Raw genomic sequence first — 23,516 nt, forward strand, 5'->3', positions numbered from 1 at the left:
TAGACTCTGATCTGACCTCTCCACAGGAATTGGGTAAGAGGGCAGACAAATGGGTCAGAACCAGGGTTAGGCCTAAAAACCAGGGTGGTGACCAGAAAAAGGAATCAACCAAGCCTCAAGAGAAGGGTGGGGATAAATCCACAGAGAAGACTTCCCAAGGGCCCCAAAACTCCAACAAGGGTGGTGGGTCCCAGAACACTCCTTCAGAACAGAAGAAACCTTATTGCCATACCTGTAAACAGGTGGGCCATTACAAAAGTGATGCCAAGTGCCCTAAAATAGCAATAAGGAAAATATACCCCCAAGTAACACTCCCAGACCTCCTGTTACCACTAGTGGTAATCCCCCAGGTGGTGGGAGTGCCCCCAAGAATGTGGTGGGCATTACTTTGGGCAATCAGGAGGACTATGGCCTAGCCAGGTTCCCTGACCACACTCTTGTCTGTGAGACTGGCATGGGGTTTGCCAACTTCACTACTGGACCCCACATTTTGGGAAAGTATAGACAAGAAGTTTTAGTGAATGATCAGAAAGTTGAGGCATTCAGAGACACAGGGGCCAGTCTCACCATGGTGAGTGACCATCTGGTCCCCTCTGCTCAACTGACCCCTGGTTTTACTTATCAGGTGACAGACATTCATGGAATGAAGAGAAGGCATCCCATGGCAGTGGTCAAGCTCAGCTGGGGTAATGTCACAGGGCCCATGAGAGTGGCAGTGACAGATAACCTACCTGTAGATTGCTTACTGGGGAATGACTTGGAACTCTCAGCATGGGCTGAGGTGGAACAAGAAACTCATTCCAGAATGATAGGCCTATCCAGACAGGTTAGTGGGGCAGTAATAGCTACAGCCCCAGTCCAAGCACCAGTCCTCCCTGAAAAGGTTGGAAGTGCAGTGGTAGCCACTGCCCAGGCTCAGACAGACTTTCCAGAACAGGATAGGAGGGCGGTGACAGTCACAGCCCAGACACAGACTGAGTGCCCTCCTGAAAAGGTTGGCAAGGTTGAAATGGTCTCAGCCTCTACTCAGACAGATAGTGAGGTTGTGAAGCCTGAAACAATGGATCACTCCACTCAAACAGAGAGCATTGAGGAGGAAGAAGAGTCTTCCCCCTCCCAGACATTAGGTGAGAGCCAGCCTCCTCAGGGAACTGACTCTACCCCTGGTGAAGGAACTGCCCCAGAGGTAGTCGGGCCTAGCCTGGCAGAGCCCCTGATGGCAGTGGACCCTTCCCAGGTGGGACCCAGTCTGGAGCAGGTAACCTGCACCTCTCTACCCTGTCTCAGTCAGCCCAGGGCTGAAGAGATCAGGGAGGCCAGTGGTGGACCCAAAAGGGCCCCCTGTCCAAAAGAACCCCTTAATCAGCAGATTAGGATCACTGAAGCTGGTAAACCTAGCCAAGTGAAAATAGAACAGACTCCTGAGGGATCCCCCTTAAAAGTAGTTAGGGAACTCCCACAGCTGGACACTGTTGGGCACAGCCAAACATGGGGCCTAAAAACCCCAGACCTGACCTGTCCCTCCAGTAAGCCAAACAGAGGGACCCAGCCTCCAGCTTTAGGTAGCCAGAGGCTGACCCTGAGAGCTCAGTGCATCTCAGCTAAAGAAAGGAAGGCACACATGATGGATGGTGATTGGAGGAAGTTGAGCCCAAAGGTAGAGGAGCCTCACTTCAGTACTCCATCCCAGCATCAGCCTTCTTCTTTCCCAAGACACACCAGAGACAGAGATTCCCTATGGTGGAGACCCTCAGATACCCTTAGGGTGAGGGGTTGCCTAGTGGACCATGACACCGGGGGAAACCAAGCCAGAGCTGGCCCTTCCTTATATGGCCACTTAGGTAATAGAGGCTTACCTGGACAAGGATAGCCTTATCTCCTTTCGTTTGGGGGGGGGGGGGTTGTGTAGGAAGGTACATCCTGACTATGGTTGCCCCCAACTTTTTGCCCTGTGTTTTAGCTGGTTTTGGACATAGTCGACCTGGGACCCTGCCAATCAGGACCCCAGGCCTACTGCTCTCTCTTTAAAATGGATTCCATGTACCCTAGGTACATTTCCAATTGGTACTGGGCCACCTTATCAGACCCCGTAACGCAGGGCATAGGTGTACCCAGGGCCGCCAGGGGCTGCAGCATGTATTACGCCACCCCTGGCTGGCCTCCTAAATTTGACACAACTGGCTGCATGACAGCTGGGGCGAAGTCGTGTACACACCCTTTGCTTTAGGTATAGTAGCTCTATATCTAACCGTACAATGGACGCCCGAGTTCCTATCAGTCACTCCTATGGCAGGCCTTGACAATCCTGAAGGCAGAGTGCGTGGGCTTGTGTGAACTAGGTTCTGGCCCGAGCCGAGCCCGGTTGCAGCTTGCGGAACAAAGACCCAATGGCTGTTCCATGATAACGCGTACCACATCGGTAACTTCGGTGTCGCGTTATCAAGACATGTCGAGTAAGGTGTCATACGAATCGGGACGCTGCCCCCTCACCAATTCTGGCGACGAGGTTAGCATTCCGCCCTTCTAGAGGGACACGACATGTACGTAACTGTGAACCCCGGTTAAAGTTAACTAAAGCCTCAGCTCCACAAAATGGATGCTGCCACCACAGACACGAGTCTGACCTCCTGCTGCTGGGAGTCCTTCCAGCGAGGAGCGCTTGGACAAAGGGTTTCCTGTCGAGGGCGGTGTTCGCACCGTCCCAGACAGGGTTTGTGTATTCTGGGTAGGTAGGGCTTTTGCGAGAAGGTGACTGCGGAGTGGCACCCCGGTGCTCACTACGCATCTGCCGGTCAGAACCAGTTCCAGGGGCGCCAGCCCCTGACCTGGGGAAAGTCCCGCAGGGGAGAGGGGTGTAACTACCCCCCTTCCTGGTCCCACCCTTAGGGCAGGACCTAGTCATGTACCCACCCCTTTCTTTAGGATAAAGACCGGAGCGGGGACCCTTCCAAATTAGATCATCTTTGAATCAAGAATACTTTCTACGAAAGGACTTCGAGACTCTTCTCAAGATTTCTCCCTTGTGGCTAAGGAGTAGTCACCCTGCACCAGCGGGCACCATCTAAGAACTCTGCGGTTTGCTGCAAGTCCTTCCTCAGGAATCCGACGGCCCAGCTCGACGAGAACCGGCTTCCCTGGCACCTCTGACCTCTACCCACGTCATCAGCTCAGCTGTGATCTGTGGGTGCGACGAGACCTCGAGGGACCGGCCATCATCAAAACCTGCACGCTTTCTTAAAACAGCACGACCATCGAAGTAATTCTCTGGTGAGTGCTCTGGGGTCCGAGAAGCCCCGACCCTGAGCAGCTCCAGCACCGAAGTGCAGTCTCCCAGCATCTCCACGATCTGCGTGGGGCCCTTCTGCTCGCTGCTCAGCACGTTGTCTGGTCACTAGCCGCTGGCTTGTGCCCTTCCTTGACAACATCCGACAACCAACGCTGCTGGTCTGGTTGCTCCAGACTGGCCTTTGCTTCCATCTTTGCGGGAAGCACCCCGGACCCTCCTGGTCCCCTCAAGACGCCATTTTAGGCCCACCACGTGGCCCTGAAATCTGCCAAGGCTTGTTGCCCCAATCCTGGGCCCAGCGACGCCGACAGCATCATCCTTCGTGGGACAGCTCGCACCTCCATCCTAGTCGCCGACAACGCCTCCTGGTCCGTGAGACTGCAGAGCCTAGCGTCGCCCACTCACCTAGTCGAGGTGACGGCCAACCGGTGCCTTCCTGGTACCCTCTGACTACTGGCTAGTAGTCCGAACTTGGTCCCCTCTGCTTTCAGGTATCAACGATCTCTGATCCAGGCTTGGATCTCTACGAACTATTCATCACTGGTCGCCGGCCAGCAACTCCTTTTCTTCCGGCTCCTGGCTCGTCAGCGAAGACCCCGACGCCTGTAAGACTTGTGCAGCCGCAGCCCTCGTGGCTAGGTAACTTCGGCATTTCGGTGCCTGCATAGCCTCCTTACTCTAGGGTCCGAGTCCCTCGCTTCCGACTTGCCTTATCGGGTCCGCCCGAAACCACTAAACTTTCCGTGTCCTCGGACACTTGTTTTAATTGTGCACTTGAAGTATTTTCCTAAGAGATTTGGTTTGTGCTTAGTACCCTGTCCTCATAAAGAGTACAGGGCTGTTGCGAATCTTAAATAAATATCCTGTTTATTTTCATAACACTTGTGTGGTGTCCTTTCACTTGGTGTTCAAGGGGTACATGTGTGGTAAACAGCTGGCTTAACACGCCCTCTCGAGTCTTTAGCCTTAGACTGCTCGTATCCACGCTACTAGGATAGCTGGTCTATAGGTTGACTTACAACCAATCACCATAAGGGTCGTTTGGAACGATACATAGCGGTCGCTAGAATAGCGAACGCTGCATATCGGGCCAACTTCTCACACCACCCTATATGCAGACCACGAAGGAACCAGAAAGGCATGCCGTCAGTATCGACTACGCACAATTCAGGCCTTAAGGGCAGCAATCGGGCGCTGATCACAGACTTCTTAAAAGTATGCCGCAAAATCTCCACCAACAACAACCAGGATTGCATGGACCCATGGATCCGAAAGACATCATACCAAGCAACAATACCACAAACTTTCAAAGCAAACACAACAAGGACATCCGCCACGACAGGAGCAACAACAAAAGTAAATGACTCAGGGCGTGGGATCAGACGCACTTCATGCCACAAAGAGAGAAGACCTGGGCCTGCAAATAACAACTCAGGAGCCATTAACATTCAAAGTCCCTGACTCACCGGATGTCTGCCAGTTATAATCACCAAATCATTGAGGCATTAGTTCACACCAAGCCCGCCCTAGGCTGGGAAATTTTAACGAGTGAAACATCCCCTTCTGATACACAGCAACAGCAAATACTAAGCGAAACAAGTATTTGCAATGCAATAGGTCTTACATTGGTAAAAGTTAGCGCTATTGGCATTGTAAATAGCAATGTGCCTTGTACAGTAGCCACAGATGCCCCCGGAAGTGTCACTGAGGCATGTTTCACACCACAAGTGTGAAAACACTGTACATTTGACTAACCAAGACTGGCAACAGTTTAGAAGCCTGTGTTTAATTTTACCAGATACAAAACAGGCTCCTCGCTGTGTTGACCTACGCCTAAAGTAACAATTTCTCAATAAACAAAAAAATAAAGGTGTGGTTGATATTCTAAGTAAAAGCATTTGTGACTCCACACAACAAAAGAAAAGAATAAACAGCTGGATAAGAATTTGCAGCTGCACTGCCAGCGCAGACACGTAAATGCAGTAGCAATACTAGTATGATTTTTAAATCAATGTGCGGTGACAGCATAAATCCTGGGGATAGATTAATCTTATCCACTGTTATGATTCTGTTTCTTTCCTTTGAGTGACTCTGTACTTTATAGTAGGAGCGTTGGGTTTCCTTCTTTATATCAATTTAGAAGACTCAGGGTATTCATAAGATAGGGCGTCCTTCCATTCCTCAACCTTGCTTTAGCCTGATGGGAACCCGCTGGAGACCGGGTTACCAGGGAGGCGGCGTGTGGCTCCGACTACGGAGATAAAAGGAACCTGCTTCAAATACAAAAAAGAAGCACTCCGTTCCCATCAGGCTAAAGCAAGGGTGAGGAATGGAAGGACGCCCTATCTTATGAATACCCTGAGTCTTCTAAATTGATATAAAGAAGGAAACCCAACGCTCCTACTATAAAGTACAGAGTCACTCAAAGGAAAGAAACAGAATCATAACAGTGGATAAGATTAATCTATCCCCAGGATTTATGCTGTCACCGCACATTGAATACTGCGTATTGTATTGAAGAATTTTACTGTAGTCCTGAGGAAGGTGTACCATCTATCTTAAACACCGAAACGCGTCGACAATTTGGCTACTTTTAATCATTGTTTACATGTAAATGTGTTGAACTTTAATGCAATGTGATTATGTTTTTTTATATGTAAAATTGTTACCTATACCATGCTGCTATTTTAAGCTTTTAATAAATATGATTTTTAAGAATAATGTGTTTTTGAAATAATTATGGGACATGTTAGGATATATATCATTGAGGTCAGAAAAGTTTTTGGTGTCTTATTTTATTAAGTATCTCGTGCTTTGATTTAGGAACCACAGAAAGGAACCAATTTCCCCTTTTTTTTTGTTGCTATATTTCCCAGTCCTTTCTGGGTTTGTTTGGGAAAACTCTCTCTTTTGTCTAATTTATCTGGGATTACAAGTAGCCCAATGCACAACTTCAGGAGATCTTGGGAAGTTGATGCACTTGCAAATGTGCATGGTTTCCAGGAGTTCCGGTTCCACATCACTTGTGAGGGCTGCAGGTCTTAGCTTTGCTGGGATCCCGTGTTGGCCTCTGAGAAGTCTGGAAGTCTGTGTCCTTAGTCACAAATTCATCGGGATCTGGCGGGAGCTTTGGCAATGCAGGCTGGCAAGATGCTTCTTTGTTGCCTGTTTAAACAGGGGAGTCACTCCTTGACCCCAAGGGAGCTTCTTCCGTCTTCTAGTCGTGTAGAATGTCGAAGTTCCAGGATATATGTTTCAGAGTTTCGTCCAGGTGTAATCTGAAGTCCTAAGGACTGGGTTCCCATACTTATACTAAGTTAGGGGGTTGGACATACACTTTTGGGACCCACCTATGGGAGGATCCAGGGAGGAGGGTGGCTACACCCCTTTCCCTTTGTCCAGTTTCATGCCAGAGCAGGGGCTGAGTGCCGCTGCTACCGGTTTGAACTGGGGTATGCACAGGGACACCAAGTGTGCCCCCAGCACTGTCTGAAAAGCATTCTCTGAATGCACCCACCCAATCCCAATACACTAAAGCCTGTCTGGGAGGTGGTTACACCTCCCTGGGACAGGAAACCTATTGTCCAGGCCCACCCTGCTGGAGTTACGTCCAGCAGCAGGAGGTCAGACCCGCGTCTGTGGCTGCAGCATCCATTTTGTGATGCCAGGGCTCTTTTAAATTATTACCCTTTAGACCAGTTTGTACATGTCTCTCCCTCTAGAAGGGTGGAATTCTACCCCCGCTGCCAGGACTGGCGGGGCGGTGGGGGTAGGATTGCTAAGTGTTTGACACCAAACACAACATGTTTCCATGCCGCCATTCCAAAGTTAGCATTTACCGCGAGGTTATAATGCTCTTAAGAGTTTATGGTTTGGCTGCATCACAAAACAGCCTCAGAGAATAGATTCCGAAAGCTGCAGAGGTGTCCTGCTCATGCATGGGCACCCTCTCACACAAAATGAAGCAAGGCAGCTTCAGGATTGATAAGGCCTGCCATAGGAGTGACTTATAGGTTTATATGTGTCATTGATTTATGGTAGATATAGGTAACCTATATCTTAGTAAGGGGTGCATGCACCACCTTACCCATCCTGCAGTAGCAGACCTGTGGTGTGAATTTGGAAGGCTCCCAGGGGTGGCATAATACATGTTTCAGCACCTGGTAGGCCTCTGGGATACCTATGCCCTTAGTACCTAAGGTACCATATACTATGGACTTACAAGGGTAACCCAAAAACCACCCTCCTCACACACTATAAAATGTGTATTCCGCCCAGACGGCGCAGCGGGCGCGCCGGATGCGCGCCGATGCCGCGCCTAAGCCAAGCCCGTCTGCGCCCGTCCGTGCCAGGACCGCGCCGGGCGCAGGCCATGCTGCCCAAAAACATCCCGTCCTCAGGTATGACTCTAACGCGCTGCTCTCAGTGCGCCCCACAATGGCTACCTATACCTGCAAGTGTCACCTCCCCACTGACTGTCTCTGGGGCCCTTTTTCATGCCGCTTCTGCAAATGGTCCTCCCTGGGATCTTCTAGCGTAATTTCCTGCCCACTCCCCCCACCCTCACACAAGCCTATTACCTTTAATTGTGGACTTATTAATGCTAGATCCTTAGCTTGTCATGGACAAGATATCCACGACCTCATACTTTTTCATGACCTCGATGCCCTCTTCATCACTGAATCCTGGCTAAATGATGCGTCCAACCCCGATCTGTCTACCGCCCTCCCCCTTGATTTTACCATTCACAGGCGGGATAGACCCGGTGGCAGGGGAGGAGAGATAGCCATCATCGTCAAGAAATCATTTATATGCCACACATTCGATTTGGCCTCTCTCAAAGACTGTGAGGGCATAGGCTTCGTGGTACAAATCAACCCCTCCTCCTCTTTTACAGGAGGACTCGTCTACCGACCCCCTGGGAATGCCACGACTTTTTTGGACTCCCTTGACGAGACTTTGGGATCACTTATGACCCACTACCCCACTTTCACCCTTCTCGGTGATTTTAATCTTCATTTGGAATCCTGCACAGACCATCACACCTCTAATTTCCGACAGTCACTCGATATTTTTGGCCTCTCACAACTGGTCACCCCCCCTACACACCGGGCCGGCCACACGCTAGACGGCATCTGCACTAATTCTGTTATTCTAACTGTTTCTCCTCCGATTCCACAAATATGGACTGATCACTGTTTTATTCCTTTCTCCATCAAGGCAAACCCCTTATCGCCACCGAACACTAAGTGCTCCCCCACCCCCTTTTCAGCCAATTGGAAGAAAGTGGCCGAGCGCATCAAGTTGAACCCCCAGCCCCTTGCCCCTCCCCCTAATATCGTCGGAGACGTATCCCAAGATTCTAAAAACTTCCACTCATGGATTGACAGTGTGGTTTCTGTCTACTCCAATCCAACTAATCAAAAATCAGTTCCGCGCAAAAGAAAGCCCAATGCCCCTTGGTACACCCAGGCCCTCTCCGAATGTCATCTTAAGTGCAGGATCCTAGAAAGAGAGTGGAGGAAAACGTACGGTCCTACTGCTAGATCCTTATATACCCTGCAGAGGAAACAATACCTCTACAACATAAAAAAAGCTAAAAAGGAATTTTTTACCACAGCTATAGAGGAAGCTAATCAGAAACAACACACTATCTTTAATATAGTTAAGTCTTTCACCCACCCCAAGGCCCTTACACTAGAAATCCCTCCATCCCAAACCCTCTGTGACCAAATTGCGGACTTTTTCATTGAGAAAATCAATAACATCCATAAGGATTTCCCCCCCCCCCCCCAATAATCCATACACAAGATGCCGAGACCATTCCATCCTCCTTGTGTAATTTCACTACAGTCTCTCTGTCACAAACACAGAAGGCCATTACGACCTGCAGATCGGGAGCCCCCACGGACTCCTGCCCTCCGATCATTCTCCACCATCTCATTGAGGCTGTCAACCCCTCAATCAATGCCATTGTTAACGAATCTCTCAATTCAGGCATTGTCCCCGCTGAATGGAAGAAGGCCATAGTCAAGCCTTTAATGAAAAAACAGAACAAATCCCCGACAGACCTATCAAACATACGCCCAATCTCCCTTCTCCCGGCACTTGGCAAAATCACTGAGCAGTTAGTTCACGAGGAATTAAAAGTCTTTGTGGAAAGCAATCACATTCTACACCCACAGCAATCAGGTTTCCGCCCTGGCCACTCCACTGAAACCGCCTTGATTGAGCTATCGGATACCATTAAGTTCTTGCAGGATGAGGGAAAACAAGCTGTACTCATCCTGCTCGACTTAACTGCAGCATTCGACACCATCTCCCATGCCATCCTCATCAACAGAATGTGTGAGATTGGTGTGTCGGGTTCTGCTTTAATATGGATTACATCATTCCTATCCAATAGATCACAAACTGTTTCTCTAGGTCCATTCCTCTCCGGCGAGAGACCCACAACATCTGAAGTGCCCCAGGGGTCCATCCTCAGCCCTCTTTTTTTTAATATATACATGGCCCCCCTTCTCTCACTGATTGAATCCCACGGAACCCTTGTAACTTCCTATGCTGACGACACTCAGCTTGTCGTCACCATAGATAAAAAGCACCCCGACGCTGCCCTTAGATTCCAGAATTGCCTCTCCCAAGTCTTTTCTTGGCTTAACCATAACCACCTTAAGTGCAATAGCGCCAAAACTGAAATAATACCCTTGGGCAAAGACATCCTTTTTTCCCCAAAAGATTGGTGGCCCCAAAACTCTGAAGCACCGCCTAGTGCGGTCTCCTCGGCCCGCAATCTCGGTGTCCAATTCGATTCGTCTCTCAGTTTTGACGACCATGTGCGCATTACTGCTGGGTGCTGCTTCAGTCTCATCAGACAACTGAAGACATTTTTTGACTTCCTTCCTATTTCAGCCAGGAAATCAGTCACGGTGGCCTTGATCCTATCCCGGCTGGATTATTGTAATGGCCTTTTGGCAGGAATAAAAAAGTCTTCCCATAAGAAACTGCAGAGTGTCCAACACGCAGCGGCCAGGCTTGTACTTAAACTTCCAAGAAGGTCCTCGGCCTCTGCAGCCCTCAACACTCTCCACTGGCTGCCCCTCCACAAAAGAATTCTTTTCAAGCTTCTTGTCACGGTCTTCAAAGCCACCAGGAACACTGGCCCTTCTTATCTGACCAAGCGCTTTTCGCGCTATATTCCATCGCGCTGCTTGAGGTCATCAGGAGCCAATTTGGTTTCTGTCCCTCGAATAAAGCTAAAAACGAGAGGGGGTAAAACCTTCTCATTCTTGGCGGCTAGGGCATGGAACGGTCTCCCCCTCAACCTTAGACACGCTCCCACTGAAAGCCTTTTCAGGAAACTCTTGAAGACCTGGATTTTCTCTCAGCCTAATTCATCGGTCCTCGCAGCCATCTGATCTACGCCTCGCCATGCGGGTTTCTCTGTTTTGCTCAGCGCCAAGATGCTCCTTCCGGAGCGATAGTTGCGCTATACAAATTTCAATAAATATCAAATATCAAATCTGGAGTGTACATAAAGTACATGCACTTAATTTAGAGAGGAAGCAGCTAGGCTGGGGTCCTGGATAGCAGGGTCCCAGCCAGACTAAAGTCGAAAAACAGTGAAACACCAGCAAAAAGTGGGGGTAACCATAGTAAGCAGATCCTACTCTCCTACAATATTTGTTCATCCCCAATTGGTATATTTCATTTAATTAAAAATCTCTAGTACAGTGGTACTACTTATACTTGGACTTGGACTATAAATGAAATGCTGCTATTGGGCCTGCAGCATGGTTTGTGCCACCCACAGTAGTCTTTTAACCATGTCCCAGACCTGCCATTGCAGAGCATGTGTGTGCAATTTTACACTGCCATGACAACCTAGCAAAATAAACCTTTTGCCAGGCCCAAACCGTCTATCTTTATAAATATACGTTACCCCTAAGGTAGGCCCTGGACAGCCCAGGGGGCAGGGTGCAATGTATTTAAAAGGCAGGACATAAATTTTTAGGTTTTACATGTCCTGGTAGTGAAAAAAAAACAAAAAATTGTTTTTCTCTACTGCAAGGTTTATATCTCCTAGGATACCATTGGGATTACCTTATCACACTCTAATAAGTGTAATTACCAATTGGGAAGAAATAAAGCATTCAAGTTTGATGTCTCTGGAATCACAATTTAAAATCCAAACTGATGGTGAAGTTGGATTTTAAATAGCAATACTTTTAGAAAGTTCCTGAAAGAAGATTGACCGTTTAGGACTTTAATTACTAACACATTTATATCAATGTATTCGGCACAAAACTTAATTAGCATTGCCACATAATTATTCTCTTACATTTTGTACAAATTTCTAACAAGTGCATTCAAAACCAACATGTCATAGACTTTGGAACCCAAAACCAGTTGTGAAACTCGGGTTGCTGCTTTTCAAAGACACTACAATAGTGAACACACTTGGATAAACAATAACTAGCATTCAAATCATACATTTAAGCCATAGCAATATGCATACAAATAATTATTTTTGGATTAAAACATTGAGTGAATAATTATAGTATTAATGTTATCCCAGTTCCTAAATCTAATATTCAAGGAGTAAGTTTTCATTACCCTACTCTATACTCCTACACAAAAAAACTAGAGGTTAGAGAAATTTGGGGACCCGAGTTTTCTTTCTATGTTCATCAGGTTCCCTTTGTCCCATAGTTTTTTTACCAACTCCCTAATATTGAAAGTGTTGACGCGTTTCGAACCCGACCCTTAACGGTTCTCCCCAGGACCATGAACTGGGTGACACTGTAAAAAAAAAAAGGGACATGGTGAGCTGCATGAATGTGGTGGAAAATGTGTTTCTTGTAAAATTCCCAAGAGGATGGCCTTCAAGCCATTGAAATATATCTGGAAACGAGACCCAAACCACATTTCGTCCTGACTGAATTTATCATTGATTTGGCAAGACTGGCCTCAAGGAAAAATCAACGGGACTGGGATGAGACGTTCCTTCACCCCAGAACTGGCGGTTCAAGGACAAGTTTGTCTACAATAACAATATCTGTAGACACCATGTCATAAGCTGGCATCAATACATAAGTATAGATAAACAACAGGAGAGTCAGGGTCAGTAGGCCACTCCTTTACCCCTATAAATTATGTAACAACAACATAAGAGTGACTAAAGGTGCAATGATAATATTGTCCAATAGCAACCATCAGAAATAAGATCAATAAAAAGCAGGAGGGTGTGGACAGGTGTGAGAAAAGAGGAGAACATACTTACCTGAGAAACATGTCTTACAAGAATGGTTTTCTACTAAATACTAATTTGTTCAATGTCACTCTTATGCTGTTGTTACATCAATACATAGATGACATTCTTTGCATCTGGACAGGAGAGGAACACTCCCTTGACCGGTTTTTCAATTGGCTGAATAACAGCTCTCCCGACATCAAGTTCATTTTGACCAAAAGTAAGAAATGCATCATATTCATAAATGTAGAAATGCCGGGCATTCAAAGACAGATAATAGGAGCTTTGCACACCAAGCCAACTGACAGGTGTTAGACATGAGGGTCTTTAGTTGGCAGAGGTAGGTACCTTTGTCCAAATAGGGACCCTTGCCTCTAGTCAGGGTAAGGGGATACACTCCTAAAATAACCCCTGCTCACCCCCTTGGGGAAGCTGGCACGAGCAGACAGGCTTATCTCAGAGGCAGTGTGTAAAGCATTTGTCAACACATACAGTAATACAGTCAAAACACTACAAATGGACACCACATCAGTTTACAAAAATAGCAAATCTTTATCTAAACCAACAAGACCATATACGATAAAATCCAACATACAATACTCTTGAAAAATAGTCTTTGTGCAAAATAACCTTTAAATTGCAGGAAAGTCAATAAAACACAGTTCGTCTGACTCAGTAGCTTTTTCCTGAGACTACTGCAATACTGAATACAACAAAGTCTAACAATTCCAGCTGACTGGGTCGATACGGGCCAGCTAATGCGTCAACAGACTCGGACACAATACCTTTCTTGTTGCGACAAATACGTTAGTGCGAGACGGTCGGGCAAACGTCGAGGCCGTGTTATGAAGCAGAGCATTGCGGTGGGCGATGTCCTCATGATTCGGTGCAGACAGTGGCTTGTTGATGTAGTCTGGGAGACCAGGGCTTTGTTTGAAGGATGAGACGGTGCTCGCTGCAGTGCTAGCAGTTCACAGTGCGGCGACAGAGCCGGTCAATGTTCGGGTCGGGTAGCAACGGAGTCGGTGACGTCCTTGCAGCATGTAGCAAAGCTTTGCGGAGTGTGCTGCCCTCACAATGCGGTGCAAGCAGCGGCTCATTGACGGAGTCAGTGAGACCAGGGTTGCGTTGTGAAGTGAGTCGTTGCTCTCGGCGGGGCTTTCAGTACACATGATCCTGCGACAGACTTGGTGACGGAGTCGGTTACCCTTTTCTTCTGCGGAGACAATCGGAGACAGTTTCCACAGATGTGGTGAGGACTTTGCTGTTCCTGAGACCTCTAGAACTGGGGGCAAGCTCAGTTTTAAGCCCTTGTAGGTCTTCTTCAAGCAGGTGACAAAGCAAGCAGCAAAGTACTTCTACTCCTTTCCTTGGCAGCAAGTAGCCACTGCAGGCCAACCCCAGACAGCAAACAGCACAGGGGCAGTATTCCTCCTCAGCTTCTCCAGCTCTTCTCCTTGGCAAAGGTTCCTCTTGAGTGCCCAGAAGTGATCTAAAAGTCTGGGATCTGGGCCCCTCTTTTGATATACAAAAATCCATTGTTCTCTGAAGGCAGAGAGTGTCTGTACCCAGCCAGAACCAGTTCTGTCCTCACTGGTGCAGCTTCCTGGCAGGAGGTTGAGACGGCATTGTTGAAGGCAGACCAGGCCCATTCAGATGAAAGGAAATCTCTCCCCCCTACTCCAAATGCAGCCCAGGTCTATTCAGCCCAGCCCTGACACATCAGACGTCTGGAGCCACTGCCCCTCTCCAGCCCCTGTCATCCAAAAGCCAGACATGCAATACACAACCCTAGCAGAGGCATACTGGATGGTTAGGCAAGAAAATACCTACTTACTAAATGTGGTATGCTCAAAAACAGAATGTAACAAGCATTGTCATAACCAATAGGTCTCACTTTTGGGCCCTTCTAAGTATTTAGTTATGCAGCACAATATCCTTGTTGCAACAACATTAACCGTTGCATGGCTAAAGACTTATAAGGTCCCAAAACGAGAGCTATTGGCTATGCCTGGAGATCGAACAGGGCAATCTGAGCCCTTTCATAAGGCCCAGGCATGTGGTCCTTCAATGTGCAATTCTGAACAGGAACATCTGGTCAGCCACTCCTCAAAGTGCAGGGGGAGGGTAAAACACAAATAATGCCGGCGAGGTCACAAAAGAAGCAACAGTAGATGAACAAACCCTGTCTGCGTTTGACTTTTACACTGATGCATTCAAAGGACACCTTCGCCCCACCACCCTTGACTGAGCTGCGCCCAGAGAAGCGTGTGTGCCTTCTTTGTAATAGGATGCACTGTCCTTGCCGCCCTTTTTGAAAGGTTTAACGTGGTGCAAACAGGGAAAGTCCACCCTATTCATAGTATGCCCCCCAGATAAACAAAAAAAGTGACCCACATTTTTCAAATATGGCAGTTTTGAACTGGGACAGACATGTTGTATAGGTGTTTTGCAAGGTATGGGAAAATGTATGGATTCTATCTTGTTGCAGGATATATTTGTGGTAATATTATAGAAATTCCAACAGTAAAACCCGGAGCCAGCAGACCATAAAACAGGCGTACAGACATCCAAAAAGATCAGTTCATACCCACATTTATCGGATCAGTCCCTCTGGCACTGCCTGATTTGTTTACCCTATAGTCCAGCCCGAACCTAGTTATATACATAATAATGCAAAATTCCCCCCAAAATTGGTAGAATTATGCGAACTGCAGTGGCCAACATTTGGCGCCACATTTCAGTGTGAATGTGTCCTCCCATCCAAGAATATTACAGAGGCACAAGTGCCACGAACAAAAGTCACTTGTTGCCCGTGCCCGTACCGTTCCTGTGCTTCCATGGTAAAATTGAGCCATAAGGGTGGAACTTTGTGCAACAAGCAATTTATTAAATTACGCAAAGCTACGCCAGCGTAATGGGAATTTCGGTTTGGCCTAGCGTTCTGCACCACTCAAAGTAAACTTTTCAATCATCAATTTGTTGGGGTGCTTTAGGGAACTTTAAAAAAGAGGCTCAAATACTTTCTTCTCTGGGGGCAGAAAGGGGCGGCAGGGCTGGGGCTCCGCAGGTATCTGCTACCCACAGTGGGACGTGAAACCCTGACTGTTTGACGGGGTGAGAAGTTGTGGGAGGCGGGCTGGTTGCACTAATGATTTCAAAACATCGATGGAAGTGCCGTCTGCGGCGCGAGCCTTCCGCCGGATTACTTTCCATTTCTGCACACGTGCTTGGGCCTCTTTTCTAGTTTAGGAAGTCTGCTCATTCTGCTGGTCGCATACACCTTCTACTACTCCGAGGATACATTCGTTCTCACTGCGTTCCCATCTTGTCGGATTAGGACGACATTATTTTAAGGCCGCGCTTGTCGTGTTCAGGCCTAGGGCCTAGAAATCAATGCAGACCTCGCATGTTCTCTATGGTGGCCAGCTTAATGTCTGGTCACGCCCAGTGCTCCGGGCTTTTCATTTGGTTACTGGCGTGCCTTCCGTGTGGACGTAGGGCGTGTCCACTATGCACACGCACAGGGGGAGGCTATACAAACATCTCCAGAGACCCCCGTAGCAATGGTCGGGCCTGGCTTGGGCAACACTACATTCCTCCTTTACCCAGAAATGCAAAAACGACAAACATCAAACATAGCGGCAAAACATCTTAAAGTCTCAAACACAGTCTCTGTGGGTTTCACGAACAAAAAGGAACAGTCTTACTTGGTCTTGGCGGAGGTACAGCCCACTCTCACTTCAGCAGTCGACAGCAGGCCACAAAGTTTCGGTACCTCTGGGATGGCTTCGGACAAGGGTGTAGATGGTACTTGCTTTGGCTGCGCCCATCTGGAGTGGTTTGAAACACGTCCTCAGAGCAGTCTGTCTCAGCTACGCGGGGGCGGCTCTGTGTTCCTTGCTACACAAAATCTCCTTGGGCTTGCGTGGCCGAGTCGTTTCCTGTATCTTCTGCTTCGCGTGGGGTCTCTTTTTCTATGGCTTCTCAGGGACCTGGGGATTACATTGGGCGGTGTTCTCCTGGCTCTGGAAGTTCTTCCTCGACTCCATTTGGGACTCTCTTAAAAAATTATACATTCCTTGTGACCTGTTCTCCGTCCCTGGCCGCCGTGATCAGGGTACCGTTGATGTTTGAGACAGTCCAAGGGTCTAGCTCGAATGGCAGGCGGAACTTTCCACCTGGATGGCGGTCTTTCACTAGCACTCGGTCACCAATTTGGATTGGGCTATCGGCGGCTCTCCTCTTCTGGGATGCTTCGCGATAGATCATTGTTCTCTGTTCCATGGATCGGTTAGGCAGGGTTGGTGATGACGCCCACGTGGGGTGATGTGGGATAGTGTCAGTCACTGCCCTGCCAAAACAAAGGCGGCTTGGAGAAACTCCTGTGGTTCAGTGGGGCGTCAGCCTGTATTCGCGTAGGAATTGGTAGAGGGCTAGTTCCAGGCCCTGGCCGGCCGCTAGGGTGATCTGAATAGTCTTGTTCAGAGTCCTCATTAGCCTCTCGACTTCCCCGTTAGCTTGAGGCCACCTCGGGGTTATGCGTCAGTGCTTGACACGGTGGGACTGCAGGTACTCAGCCAGCTCGGCGCCGTTAAAAGGTGGACCCTTGTCTGTTTTTCAGCTCCCCAATGAGGCCATGGGTGGCAATTATCTTTTCCAGCTTGGGGATTACCTCGGATGCGGCAGTCTACGACAAGATCTCTACTTCGGGGTATCGTGAGAAGTCATCCATCACAACCAACATGTATTTCTGCCGAAGACTGCCGAAATCCGCACTGGCTCTTACCCATGGAGACGTCGGTCCTTCCTCGGTGATCACGGGCGCCAGAGGGTTGGGCAGGCTGGTCGCCAAACACACAGGACATCGCTGGACGATTGTTTCAACAACTTTATCAAGGCCTGGGAACCAGAGTTTGCTCCGAAGGTGGTTTTTTGACTTTACAATGCCTTGGTGCGCGCCATGCGCCAGGAGGGCTGCTTGTTGGGTGAGACAGTCAGGTAGAAACAGGCGGGGGCCTCTCAGGAGACATCCTTCCGGAGACACAGACAGTTCGTTCCGGACTTGGTGGAGCGCCTTCAGCGTTGCTTGGGCACCAGGCATGGGGAAAGATGACGGGCTTTGGAGTGGCTTCCATTTGCCCGACGTAACGGCCTGGATGGCGATCTGCAGGCAGTTGTCGTTTTTGGTGGCTCGCGCCACTTCCTCCAGGGAGATTGGCAGAGGCCTTGACCTTTCTACGATCATCCTGACATACTCCTCCGTGGCAGCGGCTTCTGCAGCTTCTGAGTCAGTGGCCGGACGGGCATGTCTCGATAAGAAGACGGCTGGATTTCAGGTGCCTGATCGATACTCCATGGTGAGCTGGAATTCCTGGAGCTGGAGCACCCATTTTTCAATCCGAGGAGGAGGCCGTGAGGAGGATACTTGGAATAGCGGAACAAGGGGTTTGTGATCTGTGATTACCACAAAAGGGTGCCCATACAAGTAGATGTGGAAATGCTGGCACCCCCACAGGATGGCGATGGCCTCCCTTTCGATCTGCGAGTACCGCTGTTCTGTTGATGTGAGGGTTCTGCTTGCATATGCAACGGGGGCCCATTCTCTGCATGCTTGTTGCTGGGTTAGCACAGCCCCTAGGCCTGTCGGGCTGGCGTCCACCACGAGTTGTGATTCGTTTCGGGGGTCGAAGTAGGCTAGGGTCGTGTCAGCTGAGAGCGCCGCCTTGGTCTTCTGGGACGACTCTTGCTGTTCCGGACCCCACTCCCAGGTGGCAGTGGCTTTTGTGAGGTCGCGGAGTGGGCCGGTGAGGTCAGACAGGTCCTTGATGAATCTCCCGCAGTAGGTGACCATCCCGAGAAAGCTGCGAACTGCTGTCACCGATGTTGGGGCGGGGCCTGCGTGGATGTCTTTGACTTTTTCTGGGTCCGGGCCGATTCCCTGGTCGGAGAACCTGTTGCCAAAAAAGCTAATGTCCTTTTCCCTGTGGAGGGTCAAACCTCGCTCTTGAAGCCGGGTAAACACTGCCTGGAGGCATCGGATGTGTTCGTCCAAGGTTGGTGCGTGGACCAAAATGTCATCACTGACATTCAAGACGTCATCTAGCCCTTGCAGGCCGTTCTGGATAATGTTTTGAAACACCTCCGCTGCACTCGATAACCCAAAGTTGAGCCGGGTGTACCGCCAGAGGCCAGTGTGAGTGGAGAAAGTGGTAATCGGCCGTGAATCAGGGTTTAGGGGAATTTGGTGGTACCCAGACCTCAGGTCCATCTTCGAGAACCACTTTGAGCCAGACAAATCTCCAACTATGTCATCTATGGTTGGCGTCAGGTGGCGCTCACGCTTGATAGCGAGGTTGGGGATGCGCATGTCTACACAGATCCGTACGGCATCTGGCTGTTTCGATTTCTTGGCTACCACGATGGGCAACACCCATGGAGTGGGCCCGCTTACCATTTCGATGATTCCAGACAGCTCGAGTAAATGCAGTTCCGCTTCGACCTTGGGTCGTAGGTGGAACGCAATGCCTCGGTGGCGGAGACCCACTGGGGCGACCGATTTGTCTATGTGGAGATGGATGGCGGGTCCCTTCAAACAGCCGATTCCTTCAAATAGTGATGTGTGTTCTAGTACTAGATGGTCGAGGCTGTGGGCTTGGACTGTGAGTGCAAAATGGATCAGCCCGAGGTCTTGGGCTGCTCTGCAACCAAGCAGCAATCCCGATCCTTCTTGCGACATATAGATTTTGGTTTGCAGGCGAGTGGCATCGTGGGACAGGTCCGTCCGGAACATCCCGCACCGGCGTAGTGGGCGACTGGTGCCGTAGGCGTACACTTGCACCCTCATGGGATGGAGTGCCGGTGCATTCTCTAGTATCCGGTACACGCTGGCTGTCATCAGGTTGATCATCGCGCCTGTGTCGATCAAAGCCGCTTCTGCTTGGTCCTGCACGTTGACCGTGCACATGGGTTCTGCGGACGGTGTAGCTGCCAGGGTGTTAAGCATCCGCACGACCTGGACGGAGGCCGCGTCCGCTTCATCTTCGTCCATGACACTGCTGGTAGAGGTGCTGGGCAGCGGCTCCAGCTGTCTTATCCTTCTGGGTGGGCCACTCTGCTTCTCCTTCGGTGCCGACAGACATATGCTTGCAAAGTGGTTGGCTTTTCCACATGTGCTGCAGATATTGCCTTGTGCCGGGCATGCTCCGCTGTGGGGTGTTGCGCCTCTGCACCACGCGCAGGCGCGGCTGTGGGAGGGCTGAGCCTGGGTTGCTTCCTGCGGTTCTCCGCGGCATCGGTCTTGAGGGCGCACACCGGCTCTGTCTTGATTGCGACCGCTGGCTTTGGCTCCATGTGCGCGGCTCTGGCCTTGGATAGCTCCTTTGATCGCCCTAGTGCAAGGATGTCGCGCATGGGCATGTTGTCTGCCTCCAATATCCTCTTGCGCAGCTTCGAAGACGCGCAGCCCTGGATGATTTGGGCGCGGGTCTCGTCGTCAACATCGGGGAGAGTGCAGGTGCTGGCTAGCTTCTTCAATCTTGCGTAAATGACATCTACAGACTCATCCGGGAGCTGGTAGGCCTGGTGGAGCAAGAATCTTTCATAGTCAGCGCTGGCAAAAGGTACAAAATACGCCATGATAGCGTTGCACATCGTGGCATGTGTTCTGGGCGGGCCACCCTCGGCTACGTCTTTCGATATATCGTGGATCGCTTCTCCTCCGAGGTGCAACAGCATGGCACGCCGCCGCTCATCCGTGACTTCTGCCGCCACAAAGTAGTTCTCCAGGCGCTCCACCCACTTCTTCCACCGTGCGTCTTGCGACGGGGGAGTGCCGGGGACTGCCGGGGACTGCGAACGGCTCCAGGGGGGGCACGTTGGCCATGGCTGCTGAGGACGGGTGCAGGCTTCAGGGGCCTCACCTGCACACCTCGGGGGAGGTACACCAGTCACTTATGCTTGGGGTGTCAGGATACTCCCTCGATGTGGTAGACACTGGGAAGTGGTAGGGGTGCCGGCGCACCTCAGGTAGATGGTGTACGATTTTGGAACGCCTTCATATGTAGGCATATGGATTTTTGTTGTGCGCGTACGCAGGCGGCAGCCGCCGCAAGAGTTGAACAATTCTGAAACGATGGAGTGAAGCGCTGCGACCGGCACCCAGTGTCTACCACATCGAGGGAGTATCCTGACACCCCAAGCATAAGTGACAACGACCCCCCAGTCCATGTCCTGAGGAGAACCCGTTAACCGTTGTTGGGTTCGAAACGCGTCGGCGTCCAGTTCCACCAAGATACCAAACTACTAGGGCGTAATAGGAATAGAACTTACACATTTCTACACTGTTGTATAGTTTTTGTGTTTTCCTATTTTCTGCACCATGTGACAAATTCACTGTGTATTCTGTGGTGGGTGAAACAAGTTGGCTAGTTTTTCATCTTGTCAGTCCACTTGTTCAATTTGCATTCAGGATTGGTGCCTCAATGACGGAATTTGTTGAGGCATTGTACAGTTGTCTATATTTATCTTCATCACAATTGTTTATGTGTGTATCATTTGATTGAATGTATTGTTTTTGGTTTATTCAATGTACTTGTGAACCTTTGTAAATGTTGTGGTGTATCTTTTGATGCTGAAAAACTTGGTTCATAATCTCTTATAAAATATTAAGTGACTCAACACAAATGGTTGTTCAGCCTAGCAATTGATTATACTAGGTGTGCATCTGTTTCTAAAACGTTAACTGTCCGGCTCCTTTTTTGTTTATTCAAAATGGCTGGGGCCATAAAATTGTAGTAATTACTCGACTCCATTTCCCTGAAACCCTCACAAAACCAGATCTATTGCCCAAAATGGCTGGGGTCATAAACCTGCAACAACAAATCGCCAGACCCTCACAAAGCTAATTTAAACACTGCCTTCCCCTTGGCTCTCCAAAATAGACATAGGACTCCCCTCTACCCTCCCAGTAAGATAGAAACAGGACTTCCTCGACCAGCCCCTGTTTAGTATATGTAACTTGTCTACATCCCTGATCTCAGGACATAATAACAAACAAAGGACTACTATACTCTTTGCTATCTCTCTATCTTGGCGGCCATCTTAGACTAGTCAATCCTCATCACTTCACCATGCCTAACGAAGCGGCCATCTTAGGCTAGTCAAAATCTATACCCTTCCATACACACTTCTTAACTTTTCCACCCACACCTCCCTCGCACACACCATAGCTCTTTTCCTACACCTACCCACACATCCCCCCTCACCTACCTCTTCCCCTTCGTCCAACATGGAACGCACGGGCAATCACACATATAAAATTAATTACCCCCCAGAGCTCTCCAAAAAAAACGCAAAACGTTTTAAACACAACTTCTTAAAGTCCCACCCTGAAACCCCCTTTTTAGACACCTACTTCTCTCTTATCAATGGAGCTAAGAGCACCGATATCATTCTATACACTATACGCAGAGCACAATGGAGAAAAGCTTTCCTCACCCTACTCACCATCTCGACCACCAAGAAAACTGCCCATGGCATAACACTTTCCACCACACCATCCCAAATCTACCCAGCTAGAGTAACCATCACTATCTACAACAACGGCACTATCTTAATTCAATCCACAGACAGAAACCTTGACCTATTTGACAACCTGTTCCCCACTTTCAAAGAATACATCTCCAACCCTCAGATCTCACACCATCCGGCCTCCAATCCCAACATCCTCGACTCCACAGCACCTCCTACCACTAACACGCACCTCCTCCCTCCCCCCAGTACTCTACTCTACCCCCCGGCTACAGACACTTCACACTCCTCAAACCCAGATGCGGATCTCCCCTCCTCCACCAACACCGACACCCTCACCCCGACCCCCTCTACCCCACCCCTACATAACCAACAAACCCACACCTCTGACTAGCTTCTCAGAAGAACACCCACCTCCCTTGACTGCACCCCACACAATATGACTCTCTCCCAACCCATCTCCCCCCCACACTTTGCACTCCTGCCACTCCTAGCCCTCACTCTTCCCTCAACCTCTCCCCCCCACTCTCAGTCCCCACTACCCCACCGTCACCCCGCAACGCCCAGCCTCCACACTTCCCCCAATTGCCCTACCCCTCCTATCACTGATTCCCTGCCCAATAACACCAACACCATCACTAATCCTTTCACTCCCCTCCCCCCCAACCTCCTTACCTACACGAACATCAACACACTCACTAACACCTCCAACCCCAACCCCTTCACTAACACCCCCACCCCCACCCCACTCCCCCCCTACTCCAGTAACCTAGACACCTGCTCTCCTTCAGTGCCCACCCCCAACTCCTTACCCAACCCCACGCTGGACATGATTATGTCCACCCTCCTCCAAGGGAAAGAAGAACTCCACACCCTCAAAGAGTTACTCCTCACACACCCCAGACACCCCCTTCACACCACCACTTCTCCACCTAACAACATACCCCCCTCACATCCTACTCACCCCCACATTGGACCTCTATCCCCTCTCGCAATACCACCAACCGCCCCTGACGCACTATCAATACACTTCCGGACCTCGACATTCACACCCTACTACGCACATATGTCCCAGTTCCCCAAAACCACTTAGCCACCACATACCTGTCCATTCCTACGATTCTCTCCAACCCCCTCAGGCACCCCACGCAAAACAACAGAGGCTCCATCCCCAACAACCTCACAAAAGTCCCCCTCACTCTAGATCCCTCCTCCTCCCTCTGCACCCCCAGACTCAAATGCACACTTCTCAACTGCAGATCGGCCCAAAGACACTCCTTGGAGGTCGCTGATCTCATCATTACTTTGGACCTTGACCTAGCCATCCTGACTGAAACATGGTTAACTGAATCTTCTACTCCTATCATGGATATCCTAGTCCCCCCCAACTACTGCATCATTAGACTTGACAGGTCCAGCAAGACAGGCGGTGGAATCGCATGTATT

Source organism: Lissotriton vulgaris, chromosome 1_1, assembly GCF_964263255.1.
Source record: "Lissotriton vulgaris chromosome 1_1, aLisVul1.2, whole genome shotgun sequence".
Lineage (NCBI taxonomy): Eukaryota > Metazoa > Chordata > Amphibia > Caudata > Salamandridae > Lissotriton > Lissotriton vulgaris.